General features: G+C 48.2%; 1 pseudogene across 1 annotated transcript; it reads left to right on the forward strand.

The window, feature by feature from the left end:
* Positions 1-293: 293 nt before the first annotated feature.
* Positions 294-1,744, forward strand: LOC105503318 (annotated as a pseudogene). The gene has a single exon (XR_001000460.1). The product of XR_001000460.1 is annotated as an uncharacterized LOC105503318 (transcript).
* The last annotated feature ends 5,356 nt before the right edge of the window (positions 1,745-7,100 follow it).

Below are 7,100 nucleotides of genomic sequence, written 5' to 3' on the forward strand. Positions count from 1 at the left end.
AGGTGGCCATGTCCAGCCGCGCCCGGGTCTGGGCCAGCGGTGCCAAACCGAAGCTCATGGGCGACCCATCCAGCTTGGCCACCAGCAGCCCCGGGGTGCGACCAGCCCGGCCCAGCCCTCCGCCCTTTAAACACCGTCGGGGCCAGAGCCCAAAGAGAGTGACGGTGGCGAGCCCCTCCCCTGGCAGCCCTGGAGGAGCGAAATTCTTGTCCTCGCCCCGGTGTCAGTTTTCCGTCCCGCCCAGGCCTGACACGTCCCCGACCGGACGCCCCTCTGATTCCCCCTTCCTCCTTTGTGCCATCCGTCCCGAGTCCACAGTCGCTCGCGGTCTTGGTTGCAGGGACCCTAAGTCCCTAGCCTCGTCTGGTTTCATGGGGCCCGCAGCCCCGACTTCCCTGGAAGGTACCACGACTCCTCAAGGCCCCTGGGGCTCTGTCTTGGGAGACCCGTCCAATGCGCGGCCCCTTTTCTCGCTGGGGACATCTTCCCCCAATGAAACTCGCCTCGCCGGGGCCCCTGGGTTACCCGGGACTCGGGGCTAGGGGTAGAGGGCAACTACACTGCTCAAGAGATCGCAATGAAGTCCGTAGATCTCCAGGCTAGAGCCGCAGAGGGAGGTGGCGCGGTGGACAACGAGGGGCTAGGCGTGGACAGTGGCCCTGGGGTCGCCCGAAGTCCGCGCGCCCTCAACGCGCAAAGGCAGTGGACTGACATCTGCGCCGAAGTCGCGCGTACCCCAGGGAGGGTCGGGACCCTGGCAATCTCGGACGCCGCAGCCGTCCAGAGCAGTCTTCTCTTTTCCCACGCCAGGGAGTTTGGGGCCCCGCAAGGTTTCTCCGCCCTGTGGTCTCGGGAGCGCAGTGCGGAGGGAGCCAAGCTCTCTGCTGGGTGTCGGGGGACAAGCCGAAAACAGGGAGTCTCCGCAGTGCGTCCGACGCCAGCGGTCCTGTCCTGCTGCCTCCGGGGGATGCTGCAGCCCAAGTTCTCCCGTTCCCCCACGCTGCCCTGCTCTCGCCCTCCCCTGCTTCGCGCGCTGTGGGGTGGCGGAGGATGGACCCAGGCTGACGCGCCGCGCTGGGCTGGGTACCTGGGAAGAGCGCTCGCCACCCGTACTCCGAGTCGGGCACCTGTGAGAAAGGCGAAAATTCAGGCCTGGTGCTCAAGGCTCAGAGATGAGGAGACCTCCCCATCCCTCCAAATTCCTGCCCGCGGTGTTGGAGCTGACCTCCTGGAAGCTGGCCTCTCCCTGGGTATTCCCCAGCGTTACGCGGGGCTGTGGATCTAGTTTCAATTTATTTGAAAAACAAAAGGACCAACCCTTCCTGACTTTTGGCGGTGGAGGAGGCTTTTAGGTTGGGGCCAGCGGTTCAATCGATCCAGGAAAGAGTTTGGGTTTGGGGATTAAAGGGCCCGGTTTGAGTCAGCGACTTACTGGTGGTGCAGCCCCTAGGCCTCCCAGATCGTAGTTTCAAATTTTATGTAAAACAACTAATTTATAGAACAGTTTAACAAATGGTGGGAAGAAGTGAGAGACCCTCTGTTGGAACGTTGGCCTCTCCCCTTAGAAGTGAAGCCACTTAGGAAGTGGTGGGTGAACTGAAGGCCGTTCCCAAGCAGTGAAGAGAAAAGAAATACCCCGAAATGGTTCTTTGAGGTCGGCTCTTCAGCTGGACTCCGCCCCCTTTTTCCTTCCCCCTTTCCTAAAGATTTCTAATTTTTCTCAAAGGAATGCTAGTTGTGGGGGGTCCCAGGTGCCTTTTACGAAGCCGCCCTCCCCTTCATCCCCATCGTTGACCCAGCGGTTGCGGAGTCAGCGGGAAGTACTGGGGTGGGACACGCCTCTTCTTGCTTCTCAGGTGGGCACAGTCTATTGCTTCCACCCAAAAGAGCAGCCAGTGCCGTCCGCCACTCAGCTTAGCCATTTCCAGTGCCCCTTCCGTGGAAACCATGCTCTTGTCTGTACATGTGACCAGTGTTTTGGTGACTACCTCTTGAAGAAAGTGTCTTTCCCGCAGCACATGTGTTGCAAGCACGACTTGGATCCTCTCCTTATGGTGCAAACCCATATCAGCGCCTGTAGACACCCACTTTCCTCCCATAACACCCTTCCAGGGCTTGCCAGAGGGTCTGGGATGGCTCCACACCTTCTGGAATTTTGAAACAGCTGCTGATTAGGACGCAGTTTTTGAGTCCGTGCTTGATGAGGATGTACAGAGGCTGCACAGCTCTGCCTTGACCCAAGTCCTCCCAGAGAGAGTGAGAAAGTGGGAGCTGCAGCCAGATCGGCAGGGCCACCGGCAGGGCTGGTTCTACAGGAGTCCGCCCGGCTGTCCCTGCTTTCTAGCGGCTGTCATGAAGTACTGAACAAAAGCAGCTGCTCCTTGTCAGGGATTTCGATTGTCCAAGGTTGTGTGTGTAGAAGACACCTGTTTTGGTGGAATAGCACAATGATTTGATAGGAAGAACCAATTTTATCTGCAGTTAACTGCACTACTGTGAGAATAAAATCAGAGATGTTGAATTTTAAAGAATAGCTTAGGTCATCTTTGGCAATGTAAAGGAATTTTAAAAAAAGACGTCAGTTCCTTCCAAATTCTCTTGAATTTTAATTGCCTTTCTTTCTGTAAATACTATAACTCTGTAACACTCGTGAGTTTCAGGACCTCTAAGAAAATCAAATGAAACTTCCTGTGACTTCCCTCAATTATACTTTACAGAAATCATTAAAATTTGTGCCATGGATATATATGTCCATATCTTTTTCACCCTTCTTTGCTCTCTGAGCCCAATTTTCATCTTCCATCTCCACTGTAATAGTTTCCTTATCTTTCAACAGACTGGACTCATAAAATGAATTTCAGGAGAGGGACTGCAGTCATTTTGGGGGAAAATGTGTTAACCCTTAAATGGTCTTGCATGGAACTTTGATGAGAATTTTCCAAGAGAAAAAAAAATCTTGGGAAAGAAATAACAAGGAAAAAGACTGTGCCCTGCCTGAGAGTCCTGCTGGGGTTCTCTAAACAGAACAGCCCTCCACACCTGCCTCAAGCCTCTGATCCATTTCTTTCTCCTTTATTTTCAAAAGTGACCCCTGCTGCCTACGTGGAGGATAATTCTCCCCAGCATTCCACCTTTCAAACTGCCAAGGTCACCTGCAGCTGCACCTACACCTGTTGCTGGGGGCACCTCTTCTCCTTCTCCATCATCAGGCCAGTCTCTCGTGGGCAGGACTGGGACTCAGGTGCACACCTGGGATGCAGCACTTAGGGGGCACTTGCTGGCAGGGCCTGGAAGAGACATTGTGCCCTTAGTTCTGTTCTCACACTTTTCTCAGGGGCCTCACTCTGTGATCTCCTCCTCTCTCTTCTCCTTCCCATCAGCATTTGCAGATCTCAGTTCTCTCCATGGCAACAAATCTCTTCAGCCCACATCCCTTTTGAGGTGTCTCCAGGTCTTCAGAAGCCTGGTCTCTGGTGGCTGCTGCCCCAACCTCCTCTCTCAAGAGTGCACTCTTCACTCAGTGCAGACAGCCGTCCGCTCCCATGACTCAACTGAAACTGTTCAGGCACAGGCTCCGGTGGCCTCAGTCACCCTAAATCCAATGATAGTTTTTTACTCCTCATTTTTCTTGACTTGCAGCAGCTCTTGATACCCGCCAGAATCAACACCTCTTTCTCTGGCTGCTTTTCAGCACTGTTCATCTGGCTGGCCTCCCCTTCTCTGGCTTCTTCTCAGGCTCCAGGCCTGGCTTCCCTTGCTCTGAGGCTGGGGTTCTGCAGGGCTCTGTTCTGGGCCCTCTTCTTCACTCTCTGGCTTTAATTTCTGGCCTCTGATTCAGGGTTTGTCAACCTCAGCACTATTGACATTTGACAGCAAAACCTTTGCTGTCCTGTGTGTTGTGGGATTTTTTACTCCTGCTTTCTACCTGCTCAATGTGGATAACGCCTCCACTATTATGGCAACCAAAAATGTCTTCAGACATGGCCAAGTGTCCTCTGTGGAGCCAAATCACTCCACTGGAGAACCCCCGCATTAACCAGTGATCCCCCATTTTTATCATCCATTTGGTTGTCTTCCTTTCAAACTCAACATGAAGAGGAATAATTCATTATCTTCCACTCCAAAACCTGTTTATCCATAGTATCTTTGTGGATGGCAACATCACTTACTCAGTTGTTTGAGGCAAAACCTGGGAGTCCACCTTGACTCTCCCCCCACTCCCTCCCACAACTAATCAGTCAGCAAGTCTAAGTCATTTCTCGCTAATCCAAAGCCCATTCCTCTGTCTTTCAGGATGATTGCAACAGCTTTTAGTAGATCTGCCTTGCTGTCTATCTTGTCCCTCCCGATATGTTATCCACACTGTGGCCAGACTGACCTTTCTAAAACCATGGTGGGAAGGATTCCAAGGATGACTCCCAAGATTCCCAGATTACTCAACCAAACACTAACCTAGGTACTGCTGTGAGGGGATTTTGCAGATGTAAAGTCCCAAGTCAGTTGACCTTAAGATATAGAAGTTATTCCAGTGGGCCTGACCCAGCTAGGTGAACCCTTTAAAAGCAGAGTTTACTTTGGCTGCCAGTAGCAGCAGAAGTCGGAGAATTCTTTTTTTTTTTTGAGACAATCTTGCTCCATTGCCCAGGCTGGAGTGCAGTGACACAATCTCAGCTCACTGCAACCTCTGCCTCCAGGGTTCTAATGATTCTCCTGCCTCAGCCTCCCAAATATCTGGGATTACAGGCGTGCACCACCATCCCCGGCTAACTTTTGTATTTTTAAGTAGAAATGGGGTTTCACCATGTTGACCAGTCTGGTCTTGAACTCCTGACCACAGGTGATCATCCCACCTTGGTCTCCCAAAGTGCTGGGATTATAGGCGTGAGTCACCGCACCTGGCCAGAAGTCAGAGAAGGATCTGATGCACTGTTGCTGGCTTAAATATGGAGACAACAGGAGGAATGTGGGCAGCCTCCAGGAGCTGAGAGTGGTCCCAGCTAACAGCCAGAGAGGAAATGGGGACTTCAGTCCCACAGCCAAAAGGAAATGAATTCTGCCAATCACAAGAATAACCTTGGAAGGAGACCCCAAGCCCGAGATGAGAGCACAGTGGCTGACACTTTGACTTCAGTCTGAGCAGAGAACCCAGACATATCCTGCTGGACTTCTGACCTACAGAACTGTGAACTAATAAGTGAGTATTGCTTTAAGCCACTAAATGTGTAGTAATTTGTCGCAAAGCAATCAGAAACTAAAAAACAAATAGGGTCATGTACCCTTCAGGCCAGATGCTCCCCTTGTCTCAGAAGATTCCCACTTCTCAGTGTGACTGAGCCTCCCCAGGACACGGCTCTGACCCTATAGCCTGAGTTCTCATCATCCCCCATGTGGGATCCCAAGCAAGGTGTGTTTGCTGACATTTACAGCTGATGTGCAGGAATTAACTTGGCTGGAGGAGTCTACTTAGTATTTTCAAACTTTCAAAATGTAGAGAGAGCTCAAGAGGCTTTTGTCTTAGAATGGATCATTTGCAACATCCACAGATACTCTCCTTGACTTTTGCAGTTTTTTTCTTTCAAATTGTGTTGCAGGTTTTGGAATTTTATGTAGACCTCTGGTTTCTCACATTAGAAAGGATCAGGTCAGGGGCTACTGTGGCCAAGAGCTTAGTCTGGAGATACAACCAGATCTTGGTTTGAAGTTGGGCTCCAGCAATGAGATCCTAGGTCAACCATTCCATCCCAGAGCCTCATTTTATCCCCTGCCTGTGAAGTGCTTTGACATAGTAAGTTTCTCAGTTAGCACAGGCATACTCTGTTTTATTATGCTTCACAGATACTGTGTTTTTTACAAATTGAATAATTGTAGCAATCCTAACTCAGAAAAGTCTATCAGCACCATTCTCCCAACAGCGTGTGCTCACTTCATGCCTTTGTGTCACATTGTGGCAATTTTTGAAATATGTCAACCTTTTTCATTATTATTAATCTGTTATAGTAATCTGTGTTCAGTGGTCTTTGATGTTACTACTGTAATTGTTTTGGGGAGCCATGAGCCGTGCCCATATAGGATGACGAACTTAATAAATGTTGTGTGTGTTCTGACTGCTCCACTAACCAGCCATTCCCATCTCTGTCCCTCTCCTTTGGCCTCCATATTCCCTGAGACAAAATAATATTGGAATTAAGCCAATTAATAACCCTACAATGACTTCTAAGTTCAAGTGAAAGGAAGAGTTGCAAATCTCTTACTTTAAATCAAAAGCTAGAAATGATTAAGTTTAGTGAGGAAGGCATGTTGAAAGTTGAGACAGGCCAAAATGTAGGCCTATTGTGCCAAATGGTTAATCAAATTGTGAATGCAAAGGAAAAATCTTGAAGAAAATGAAAAGTGCTACTTCAGTGAACACATGAATAAGGATAGGACATTATCTCATTCCTTTTTATGACTGCATAGGATATTGTGAGGATGAAATGAGACAATGCATGCAAAACACTTAAGCACATGTATTAAGTACTTTATGTGTAGTATTGGTATTCTCTCTCTGTCTCTCTCTCTCTCTCTGCCTTTCTCTGTCAATCATTCATTGACCTAGAGAATGAATCTTATGTTTAAGGTTTGGCTCTCTATAAGTTAAATACACTCTTCTATTCAAATATGTTATCTATATTCTTGATACCAAACTGAGAGAAGACTTCACTTACAATATCTTTTCTCCAAATACATGGTAGTGCCCATTTACTAGGAAAAACTTGACTGTACCAAAATACAATGTTTAAGAGTATCCCATGTAATTCATTTCAAAACTATTTTAAATTATATCTATTTGAACTTGTATTCTAAAAAGTCTAGACATTAAATTTAAATTTGTAAATAATTGCTATATTTGCTTCATCTCTGTTTATGTATGTATTTTGTGGTTGGAGCCTTTACAAATAGAAACTTTTTAATTTTTACCCTTAAACACTTAGGCATCCATCTAAAAAAAGTGAAGACATTCTCATACATAATCACAACTAACAAATCAGCAGCAATCCCTAATACTATCTTATACACATTTTATATTTCAAATTTTAAAAGTTTCTCTAAATAACTTCATG

This window comes from Colobus angolensis, unplaced genomic scaffold (genome assembly GCF_000951035.1).
Source record: "Colobus angolensis palliatus isolate OR3802 unplaced genomic scaffold, Cang.pa_1.0 Scaffold85, whole genome shotgun sequence".
NCBI lineage: Eukaryota > Metazoa > Chordata > Mammalia > Primates > Cercopithecidae > Colobus > Colobus angolensis.